Source organism: Adiantum capillus-veneris, chromosome 4 (genome assembly GCF_014529385.1).
Source record: "Adiantum capillus-veneris isolate H3 chromosome 4, ASM1452938v2, whole genome shotgun sequence".
Classification (NCBI taxonomy): Eukaryota; Viridiplantae; Streptophyta; class Polypodiopsida; order Polypodiales; family Pteridaceae; genus Adiantum; species Adiantum capillus-veneris.
Window position 1 is genome coordinate 78,218,171 of NC_140934.1, and position 12,976 is coordinate 78,231,146.

General features: G+C 41.9%; 1 pseudogene; it reads right to left on the bottom strand.

Annotated features, from left to right (window-relative positions):
- Positions 1–10,886: 10,886 nt before the first annotated feature.
- On the bottom strand, positions 10,887–12,689 carry LOC147459460 (cytochrome P450 86B1 pseudogene; annotated as a pseudogene).
- Positions 12,690–12,976: the final 287 nt, after the last annotated feature.

The following is a 12,976-nucleotide window of genomic DNA, read 5'->3' on the forward strand; positions in this document are numbered from 1 at the left end:
GAGAAGTTGGCAATCGTCTAGACTGCCGTCTTTGTTGACACACATCTTCAAAGGAACTTAAAGTTTCATTGCTTTCTTGCTTTTTGGATTTCTCCTCTTGTATGGGAGAGAGTCTTCTTTTGGGGGTCTCTTCCAGAGGCCTCCTAAGATCTCTCTCCTCTTGGAGAGGAAGGGAAATCCCATAAGCGCAAAGTTGTTGAGTAACGTCGGCTTGCAAAGCAAGGTTGCGCATAGCTTGTTGCAACCTAGTAACGAGATAATTGACAAACATGGGGGCATCATCATTAGCACCTTCATGTGAAAAATCAAATCTATCAATGTTCATTCTACTCTCTTGTTTATTGTCAGCCATGTTAAAAAAATTTGTGAACGTACTTAGTGTATTCTTTGGCAATTCAAAACCTTAGTTGCCACTCCTCTTAGCTTTTGAAAATTGGCTCTTAAGTATCTACGCCCATGGCTCGAAGTGGTTAATTATAGAGAGTAGTGGAGTGGTTCTAATATTTTAGAATTGTTGAGGGCTAGCTCCTTTCGGACTTCTTATGGCTCAATAATGGTAAAGTCATAGGCAAGTCTAAAAAGACTCCATTATTAAGTCCAAAGTTCCCGAGGTGTGCACCATATCCCACATAGTGGCCTCAACAAAACCGATAATAGATCCTAGTCCCACTTACCCTAATATAATTAACAAAGTCAACCATTCATAGGCTACTTAATTACCTCTCTTCTTAAGCAAGAAAAGAGAAACCAAATGCTCTGATATCAATGTAATGGAATTTGCCTACTAACTTGAGAGTAGCAAAAATTAGAGAGAGTACTTTTGTGAAATTACTTTGTGAGCATAGCGGGTGAACATAATTGACGGTAGCAACTTAGCATTTAGATAACTTGGCATGAACAATACTTTTGTAGGAGAGAGATTTTAGAGAACATGACAACAGTTGAGGACCGGATTTACGTGGATCCGATCCCCCCTCCAATAGGCATTTGTATCATAGTTTCTCCCATCAAGAGAAACTTGTTACAATACAATATTTGTGTTCCTTGTGACCTAGGTGATGCAATGAAGATGGAAAGCTTCATGCATTGCGAGCATAACATAAAATTTGTGGAAAGAATTAACTATCCCAAGCCTCAGTCCCAAGACCTCAAACACTTTCGAAGGTGGAGAGATCTAGCAGGGAATGAGGGTAGGAAAGAGGAAGAAGAAATATTTCATAGGATAAAGAACTAGTTCCTCACTTAACATCACTCTTCTTGCTAGCATACATAATAGCATAGTAATGAATATGGAGAAGATGGAAAGATAAAACATTGAAGCATGGCTCTCTTGGTTGTATCTGCATTCCATAGCCAAGAGTGCTGGTGTAGGCTCTCAACCTCTCTACTTGGTTGAGAAGGAGAGGGAGCTCTTGCACTTTGCACAATATATAATGAGAGAGAGAGAGAGAGAGTATATGTATGTGTGTGTGTGGGAGAGTATACCCCTCAAGCAGGCCCCCTAGTTGCATTGGTCGACCCCCCCCCCCCCCCCCCCCCCCCCCCTTGTAGCTCATGCTTAAAGATCATTGGGTCCCTCCAAGCCTAGCCAATCACAACCAAGATTCATACCACGCAACAAGGGTAGCCTTTGGACAAGTGTCCCTCTTTCCCCTTTGAGAGAGAGGGCTTGATAAATGCTAAAACAATTAATTAAATCCACTAAATTATCATTGGACCCCTTGGAAGGCCAACCAATAGGCTTTAGGCATACCATGAGGGTAACCTAGCTAGGGGTTTGACATGTGTCCTACTTGCCTTTTGGACAAGGGGTGTCCTTTGGGAGACAGAGTGGTCAAGAAATCACCCCCCCTTCTTGCATGGCTTGCCCCCTCCTTGTAGGGATTTTCTTTGATTTTTGTGCTACCTCAAGCCCCTCAATCTTGGGTTGGGCTCTCACCTCAAGTATAGCCCTAGCATATCAAGCATGACAAGCACCTCAAGCATCTCAATCATCAATCACTTCAAGCATCTCAAGTATCTCAATCATTAGGCATGACAAGAACCTCAAGCTTGGGCCGGGTTCCCACCTCAAGCACAACCCTAGCTTACCTAGGTCAAAGGACTTTTAACACTAACTATTGGAGTTCTTCAATGAAGCTAACCCTAAGGTCTTTGTGCTCCATTGGTTAGCCTTGCTCTTTGATAGACCATCTGTCATTTGGGCCCCTTTACCATTGGCCTCGTGTTGAGATAGATCTATAAGCACATGTCTATATCCTAACCCTTGTTCTCGTTTATTCTCCCACATTCAATGATCAATTTAATATGAGAAAATCATTTGGGGTGGTTAGATAGTAGATTTTATGACATTCCTCAACATCAGGTAAGCTAGACACAGCCAAAGCATAACAATCTGATGCATAACATGCATGGCGAGAACGAGTGCGACTAGACAAAGGTGCATCCAATTTACTGTCACACAATGTATGCACGAGCCATTTTGGCATACCTCTAACCTACTCATTTTTATCCCTTTACTCATCAAGTACATCATGTACATTTGTATCAGTATTAGGCTGATCTGTAACATTTTCAAAGACCCCCATAGGCTGTACATTTGTCTCATTGGGACTTGCATTCAAACTTCCACCATTGAAAAGAGGCAACAAAGTGTCATAAATGTCCTGTGAGCTTATATTACTATCTCTAGTACATGACAACAAGGGCTAAACAGAATCTTCCACAAATACAACATCTTGTGAAACCAAAATATGCTTTGTTTGTGGATGATACTACCTGTAACCTTTTCTTTCAGCACTATAACCAACAAAAATACATTTGACAGCCTTATCATCCAAATTTTTATGTTATATTTGTGGCACCAAAGCATATGCCAAACAACCAAAAACACGCATGTGTTCAATAGCTTTCTATCATGCCATGCTTCATATGGAGTAATAGACTGCAAAGCTTTTGTAGGACACCTGTTAAGTACATAAGTGGCACACATGATGGCCTCAAGTCAAAACGAATGCGGAAAATCTTGACTTTTGACCATACATCGTGCCATTTTCGTAAGTGACCTCTTTTTCCTCTCAGGAACAACATTTTTCTGAGGCTTATAATGTATCGTACATTGGTGTTTTATCCAGAAATGCATTAAATTCGTGAAACATATACTCCCGAGCCCCCTCGATCGGAACAAAGGGTGCCCATAGTACATTTCGAGACATTTTTAGTGATAGCCAAAAATGGTTTGAAGCCCATAAAGACTTCGGACTTTTCTTTAAGTCGATACACCCATGCATGCCTAGAGTGATCATCAATGAAAGTCACGAAGTAAAGGTAATTGCCCAAGGACGGATTTTGCATGGGCCCACAAACATCACTATGCACAAGCTACAACCTACATGTGGCCCTAACTGAATCATCATTTGGAAACTTCAAACGCTGCATCTTACCCAAAATACAGCCAAGTCACAAACATGTTTGACAGGTGGAGAGGCGGAAAAGAAGCAACCATATATGATTTCTGCAAACATAGCAAACTGGCAAAATTCACATGACCAAAACGTGCATGCCAAAGTTTTACATCTGAAATAGCCTTCAAATCCACAACTACATTTGCAAAAATTTTCCCACACTTGTCATACAAAAGTGAGCTTATACAGCCCACGACATAAAATGCCAAATGCAACAATTTCATCACCGAAACTGAGATCATGTAAAGTAAATCTTTCATCCACAAATTTGACTACAAGACCAAGTATATATAGCAAGTACAGATACAGACAAAAGATTCTTCTTGATCCCGAGTATATAAAGTGCATCAACAAGTGTGAAAGAACTACCATTTGCAGCAATAGGCACAACCTTTTTAACTCCTTGAACCGGATAAGAGGCATTTTTGGCACAAGTAATTGAATTCCCATGAGGGACAGACTCAAGAGAGGTGAAAAAATCACAATGTGAGGTAATGCGCTTTGTAGCACCACTGTCAAATTACCACACATGTGAATCTGCAACAACTAAAATGCATGCATCATGGACAACAGGATTATAGGTACACTCTGCACTAAAAGCCCATTCTGCATCAACATTAGCATCATAGTCGCCTTTCACAGAAGAATCAACAATAGCTGCATTTGTAGTGGAACCAACATTTGCAGTGGAGCCACCCTCTTTCTTCTTTGCCTCTTTGGCCTTCAACTAAGGATACTGCTTGATCAAGTGATCATTAGCTTTACAATAATGGAAATGCATCTTGTTTTTACCCTTATCACTAGAATTTCTAGATGAATTACTGCCCGCAGAAGCATTAGGAACATGTGATTTTCCACTCGAAGAAGAACCATGAGAAGTGGTTGCACTATTTTTATCACCTTTTCTTTGACCAACAATAAAGGCCTTTTCAGCTACACGCTGTCTAGTCCTGTTTTTTTCTGGAAAGCGACTCTTGCAACAGCAATATGCATAATGCATCAAACTTGACAACTTCACGATTTCCTTGGGTCATAAGTCTCCAAGTACTAGCAAAAGTCTGGTAAGGCATCAAGAACAGTCTGCACAAGGGAACTGTCTGAAATGACTTCACCTGCAGAAATAAGTTGCTCATTGATATCCTTGATACCAGCAAGGCAAGTGTCCATATCATCTTCCTCATGCATAATCTTTGACTCCAGATATTTACGTAGCAATGCAATATTATCCTCATTACGACTTGCATAAAGACCAGCCAGAATATCCAAAGCTTGTTTTGCAAATTTTGTTGAGAGAATGTGAGTAGTAGTAGTGCGCTTCATAGACAGCGCAATAAATGCATGAGCGTGCACATCTTTTACATCCCAATGAGCTTGTTCTGTTGTACGCAAAACAATTCTAGCAGCATCGAGACCTGCAACAAACTCAATGTTTGAGGACAGATCAAACGGGAGCCCAATTGGTCGGACACGTAGCCAGACATCCCATTTGTAGTTTATTATTTTCTCAAGCTAGTGTAGTAATACTCTGTGTAAATCATGACTCTAGAGTAGTGAATCAATCCCCTGAGTTGTAATGCTATAATGATATTTGTAAAGGTTCGTGTGAGCCGGCCACTAGCCATTTAGAAGCCCTAGGTATAAAGTTCACTAATTGTAATGTGAGAGGGAGGCTTATCTTTAGAAGAAGAAGGGAGCTCAAAAAACGTATGCTCAAGCTATGAAGCTGCTCCAACTTGTAATCAGCTTTTCTAACGATTGGGTAATCAGATTTCATTTCCGAAACTTGCATTGTGTTCCTCATTCTTTGCTCTTTAATTCAAGTGTAAGCATTGTCAGTTTTGTTGTGGTTCGCGACTACACGTCTGTGAGTTGTAATTGCATATTTGAGTGCTTAAATCATTGTTTATAGTCGTTTTGACCATAGGAGAGTGTTCTTAGACCATAGGGTGACACTTCTGGACTAATCTGTTGCAATTTTTAGGACCTTTTTCATGATGGATCGTGATTTTGGTACCTTGTCAAATTGCGACCAGAATTGCTAGGATAATGCCCCTAGGTGTCCTTGATCTCCTCCTAAAGTTTTGTTGCATTTCGATTCAGTTTGAGTGCCAAAATGGCGTGATAACCTAGAGCTGTGAGAAAGGACATAGGTAGATTTCCCTAATCTTTGGGTGTTGGTTTTCCTATCGAGCTAATGTGTTTGCTTGTTAAGGTACACTTCGTGAGATTGACAATCTCATAGAGTCTCCGTGCCCCATCCGAGTCACTTTCCCTGAGTATTGACATTATGTTAGTGCCAGAAAGCTATGCTGCAGACGTCCGTCGCAGCGACCCGCTAACAGTCAACATCACGTATATCCTCAAACCAGGACGTACATCAATCCCCTACACAATATTCCAGGCACCCTTTGACACAAGAGCATGTTGCATCATATATGCCCACATAGGGAAACGGAGGCCGAAATGAGCCCGAATCAAAATCTGAGCAGACTGGGTTCTACGAGTTTCCCCGAAATTTTTGTCGACCTACGAACGCTCGCCAAAGCTCACTGAAATTGGAGAAAGTGAGCAGGCATGTGTTGGACCTGTTGGCGACTAAGCCCGGGAGGATGCAACCTGCTCTGATATCAATTGTTGGAATTAGGGTTGCATGAAAACAGACACAGCTTGGAGAAGACGGAGGAAGCTCAAGGCACATAACAAAGAGTGTATTACTTAGTGTGCAATGGAAAAATAGATAGCCCTAGAATGATGGGCATATATACAATGCACGGGGGAAAAACCTCCTAAAGAGGGGGAAAATGCCCTGGCGGTCCTAAGTGTGTTCATACACATCACTACCACATGTATATGGTAACACTTCTGACATATTTACTACGATAACAATTTGCAATGATTTTTTTGCAATCTCATCGTTGTTTTCAAATTTATGCAAGATCCAAATACCTCCGCAAAAAGTTATATATACCCAGGCTCAAACACACCAGATGAGCTCTCATAAAGTTATATATACCCAGTCTCAAACACACTAGATGAGCTCTCATATCTTCATGCGACCTCTTTTGCATCCAACTCCATATACTTTAGGATTTTCTCTTATTCACTATACTAGATTCTTGGTACTTGCATTATATGTTTGGTTGACACACATAGCCCAATTTATACCCCCGATCCACGACCTCAACAATCTCATGGTCTATGGCATAGCACCTTGATATTTCATATTTCCAAGCTTATGGTTATTTTCAAATTTTTGCAAGATACAGATTCCACAGTGGGAATTTATTTTGCCATGTCCATGCCATGTCAAGCTAACAACATGTAAGAGGTTTTTCTTGGAAGTAGATCCCTTCCAGTGATTTGTTATATGCATTAAGGACGTACAGCTATGGGGTCACACCTCTTGGAGATTATTTATGGACGTATGCAATAGACTTTTGTCATGTGTTTCTGTTATGATTGGATAATTCCCGTACACCATCTGATCTTGCCAATACTTCTCTAATAACAACAGGACCTTATGCAATCAAATTGCTTGCACTTTAGAGTAATTGTTTCCTATTTTCCTTCTGTGTTTCAACAATGCAATATATTGTATCTCTCTCTCTCTCTCTCTCTCTCTCTCTCTCTCTCTCTCTCTCTCTCTCTCTTATTCTGAGAATTTGGTCATGCATACACCAACTCACCGGTTATAACAATATACACTTGTTTTGGTAATGAATCTCACCGCTCCTAACACTGTCTAATTGCTTTAAGACTCTTGCACGGGGACTAGACAGTTTGATATTATAGTATTCTCTAAAATCTAATTGTGTATCATACATTTCAACACACAACTTGAACGCCACTCTAAATCCCTACCATCTCTGGACGGCTACCTATATGGTAATGCCACCGGATGGTCCGGATTAAGATCCTCTGGCATGCCAGTTGTACTGCACACTCGGCGACTTGGTAAATTTCTTCCTCTCCTCCTTCTCTTTAACACTTATTATTGTAAATGTCATCATCATTAATTTGTTCCTAATTTTGTTACGGAAATCATCAATGGTTTAAAACTTACTCTCACCCATACAATACACCTCACCAAGCACACCATTAGCTCACACAAGCCCTTGGTCACATTACACAGAACACCGGTCGAGAGACATTGTAATTGTTATCGCATGGGAATGGGATTCTATGGTTTGGAATGTACTGAAATGGAAAAATTTCTACATATATTAGAGCTCCTATTCTTGAAGAGGGTAGGACTCTACGCTAAGTGCTTTGGTATGGAAACTTATGGTTATTAACACATGTATATTAGAGTGCCTACATCTCATGAGGCAGGACTCTCCGCTTTACAGTAATGTTATTGAAATTTCTGGATGTCGATACATGTGTAGTAGAGTGCCTACGCTTCGCAAGGTAGGACTCTCAGTGGTTACATTATATGTGGAACTGGCCCACCACATTTGGTATGGATTGACATGAAAGGATCTGATGAAGATGGATTGGTATGGCAGGGTGGAAGGGTGACATATGCTACTGATCTAATTGGAACAACACTTCTGACGAATGTTGCACTCCACACCTATGCACTTTCACTTTAGTTTTGCACCACCATCACACCATACACATGTTACACATTTTTGCACTTTTGTATTGCTCCCTACTAATCATTGTTAATCATTTGGTTTTTTAGCTACTCATTGTGCTATGCAGGCATGTACCCAGTACCTCGCCGCACCATGTTGCTTGGCATGAGACCCCACCACTTATATACCTTGCAACTAAGGACAGTTGCTTTCCCCCGGAGTATGTTATGGATAAGGGAATTTAGAATTTGTACCCTGTGTAGACTAAGGTTGTGTATAAGCATTGATCTAGCACCGTTAGATGATAGAACTAGATCCTAGGGCTCACAATGAATGCACGCTTGTGGAAACCCTGAGTGGATTGTACAAAAGAGAGGGTTCCCTCTCACTTGCGTGGGGATGGAATGGAACACTCACAAAAATACATAGGGGAGATGAGCTCCTACTATGTAGGGGAGATTCAACCCCATATTGTGATTTCTCTCTCTCTCTCTCTCTCTCTCTCTCTCTCTCTCTCTCTCTCTCTCTCTCTCTCTCTCTCTCTCTCTCTCTCTCTGAGCACATCATCCTCGCTCTAGAGAAGTGTGCAGACGCATGTGCAAGAAGATCTTCTCGGCAACCTGACAACCCACTCCGCAACATGGAGAGGGGCATGTGGTGCTCCCAATACTTGATTTGGACTCGTCTGTTAGAGTTATTCATCGTTGTTTGGACCCGTGTGTATCGGAGCTCAAAGCACATTACATCTGGCACGAGCAACCGTGATGTATACATAATATTATGGATGTGCTGCAAGCAATCATTGTTGTTGGCATGCTTATGAGCAATGTGTGTTCCAAAGTGCATTGTCTTCAGAATATTGAATGTGATGTGTTCACAGTTCAGTACTAGAGATTCTCGGACATAGTGTTAGCTATAGTACAACTTTCTATGAGATACCGATGATCAAGATTACAGTTTTTTGTGATAAGTTGTTGGTAGCAAATTTTAGGGGTAATCAATAGAAGGCCTTCTCTACTAGGGTGTCCATGGTTGCTTTTGCATCGACTTTGTATTCTTACATATTTCCACAACAAACCGCAAAGAGGGTGTTAAATCTATGCATCTCAAGTGAATGCCCAATGTGATCCTATTTTTTTTGTCATTTTTAGGTATTATTTTACTTATTTGACATGAGAACTAGATTGACCAATTCAGTTGAGGGGTATATAAGTACCATCTGCCCCCATTGTAGTAATCACCTAATTAATTTCCGAGTTAACTGGTTTGAGCAATTCTCTCTCTCTTGTGCACTCTCTCTCTATCTCTATGCTTCCCCATCATCATCTTTGATAGGAGCAACTACTACGGTCACATTGCCCCTAGGAAGAGGAACAATCTCGCGACAAGGGTGGTGGTGGCAATGAATTGGTTTTAGTGAGTGCTAGTTTGTGCACACTTTGCAAGTGCCTCGAGGAAAGACCACCCCTGTATTGAATGAGGAATAGCAAAGGAGGACCCCACCATGGATGGTGAGCATTTGGAGGCTTGGCATTAAGGTGGGATTCTAGGGACAATTTTGAGAACTCCATGTATCAGGATTTGTGTTCCTCCTTGTTGACATGAGGTGAGAACAAGAGCATACTCATTTAACCCCCTAGTATAGTTGCCAAGAAACCTGCTTTTTGCACACAAAAGATCTTGGGAAAACATTTTTGAAACTTATTTTGACACTCATGTTTCTTTGAAGACCAAAACTTTTGCTTGTTTAGTTCTCAGTCATTGTATTGTGAGCTCCGAGTTTCAAAAAAGAAAAAAATTCTCTCTCTCATAATACACCTATTCATGTCTTGTATATATACATAAATACCTAGATGGATCCAAGAAGAGCCAAAATTCACCTATGAAAGCAAGTGCAGCTATAGACTCATGGTTGTCACACATAAGACAAAATAGTAGCAAGCAATTTGCTACTACAATTGGACCATTCATGATGACAAGTGCATTTGAGTCTAAGTCCCTTAAAGTTGTCTGTTTAGAGAAAGTCAAAGATTGACAATCCCGCAATTTCTTTCGTGAATGCAAGAGATGCTCCAATAGAGTAAGGACAACTCGTGATCGAGTTGCTACTTGCACTAGTGACTAATGACAGTCGGACATAAAGCTCGGCTTGATGAGATTGAAATTGAAGAAAATGCAATGGCCCTGGACAATGCAATGCCATAATTATCTTGGGCTTGATTCCTTAACTTTTGAGTGATTGGATGCATTATACCTATGTGACAAGATGCATTGAGGACACTGAATTTGGAGAGATGCTCTCCTATTGCATCCCTTGAAAACAGCCCAAAAGTTGCTAGGCTGGCCATGCCCGCCTTATCATCCTATAAGTGTGGTCCAAGAGGCTACAAACCGCAATCCACATTCACTGAAAGAACATGAAGCTTCCTCGCCCTGCCCTTGGTGAACATATCTATCCAAAAGACATCGATGCCGTTACGGGGTAGGCAATGACCATTCCCCATAATATTGACAACCCCATGGCGACCAGCGGAGGCCGGGAGCCATGGTGGGAGTCAATATTATGGGAAAGTCATTAAATGACCATTCCTGGCCGTCAAGGTCCAGGGGAGCCGGGCTAGTACAGCCGTTAGTGCAGGCTAAGTAACTCTTCCATTTGATGTGCATTAGCTTCCCAGCCTTCCCTTGTTGAGCATATCCATTCAAAGCAGTTGTAGAGATATTGATGCCATTACGCTTCTGTTCAGCGCTAAAACAAAAGAGATGCCACTTCGATGTAGTGAGTATGAAAATGAGCTTTATCATAAGAAAGTAATTATCGTTTGTAGTGCTGAGCAGAAAGTGAAGGTAAAGCCAGTATGCATTTCACTTAAATTAAGACTCACAAGACTCACTTAGGCCATCATATCTTACACATAGGACACTGATACCATGAGACATTATTACCCCTGGCCTTCTTTCTCAAGCTTCAACCTGAGACTCTTTTGCTAATCCAATTCTAGGTTCCAGAGTGACAAGAAGACCGTATTTCATGTACAAAGTGATGGAGAGCTTAGGTACTACTTTATGACCCCGTACAGGAACAACCCTAAAGTGAAGGAGAAGAGTGGATGCCACTGTCTTCATGAGCACATACGCCATGTCCTTCCCTATGCAAGTCCGAGGCCCTGCGTTAAACGCTAGATAATGGAAGGGTGGCAAATGTGCTTCTGAAAATAAGCCGCTGCAAGGATCAAGCCATCGTTCTGGACAAAATAATGAGCAATCACTGCCCCATATGCTCTCCATCCTCCCCATGGCATGGACGGCGTACACCAACTTATCATCTTTTTTCACATGCGTCCCATCTGGAAGGATATCATCCATCACTATGTGCTTAATATCAAGAGGGACTGATGGGTAAAGGCGAAGCGATTCTGTCAAAGCTGCATGTAGGTAATGCATCCGATTGAGCTCTGAGCGTGTCAGAACAAGCTTGCCCTCTCGTTTTCCTGCACCAATGACATGGCGAGCTTCGGCAACTACCTTCTCTTCTACGTTAGGGTGGTTGGCTAAGAGCCAAAAGAACCAGCAGAGCGCTAGGGCGGACGTATCTCTACCAGCCAGCAAGAAGTTCAATGTTAAGTCCCTCAAGAACTCCTCGTCGATGGTGGCAGTGTCTCCACCCATCCTCAACAAGCAAGACATAAGGTCTAATTTGTTATCGGACACCTTGACTTCATGTTGCAGTCGTTCCATTCTGGCAGAAATTGTCTTCTTACAAAAATCATTCACGATTATGAGTGCCTTTGGCATGCTTCGCTCTTTGCCAAAGCGCAGCCACTTGAGGATTTTCCACCATCTTGGAGGTAGAAAGAATCTAAGCATGGTACATTCAAGGGCTGTCTCAAAGGCCGTTGAAAAGGGCACCACAGGGAGATTTGGAGAGAGACAGCCCGTGTCTTCACCAAAACTCACCAAACAGATGGTGTCGAAAGTGAAGCGGAGCATAATGTCCTGCAAATCAAAACGGGAACCCATATCGGAAAAGTGCTGCATTCTGGGCAAAAGCTTGTTTGCTACCATCTCAGACACGGTTGAATCTGCAAACTGCTTGCATGACCGCGAGTTGAGCTGGAGACTGGTAATCTTTCTCTGCTTTTGCCAGAGGTGGCCATCCACATTGAAGATACCATGACCCAACAAATCATGGAAGATGTCTGAGAAGTCCGTACCTTTGGGATAATTGGGAAATTGGGTCCGGAGAGCATGCTCAACATTGCGAGGATCTGCGGTGATGTAATAGCGCATGTTGGAAAACCAGGGGCCTTCGAAGCTGAAACTGCCTCCATTGTTGATAAGGAGGGAGGCAATCCAGTCGTAGACATGGTGCAAGTTGAGAAGCAGCCCTGGTAGCATACCCAGGAAGGGCCAATTTGTAGGGTTGCCTCGGAAAGGGCCCTTGAGGAAACAAGCTTTACACATAGCGCCGCCAAGCGCAGTAACAAACAATGCCCATACCACATCCCAGGCACTCAACCTGCTCACATCCATCAGCTCGAGCCTCGCTCCCCAAGTGTGTGATCCAAGTTCCCGCTCTAGAGCTCGCGTCTTGAGTTCAAGACGCGTCTTGAGTTCTTTGAGGTCTCTCGTGCAGAAAATGGTGTCATGCATGATATATAGCTGAAAAAGCCATACTACTTGTAAGAGTCCAATGATAGAGAAGATATCTGCGCTAAGTGCATTGGTAGGCTTGCGATTGACTGATATACGTCATCGTGTGAGAGCAATCTACACTTTAAGTTGCTATCCTATCCCAAAAACATTGAACAATTTGTTAGCTTTAACATCAAAATCAGAAGCAACAAACTTCTTGGCATGTGAAAATTTTTTAATCCACTTTTTTTTTTTTGTTTGTACATGCGTTTTGCTCAACTTTTTTTTCTAAAAAGA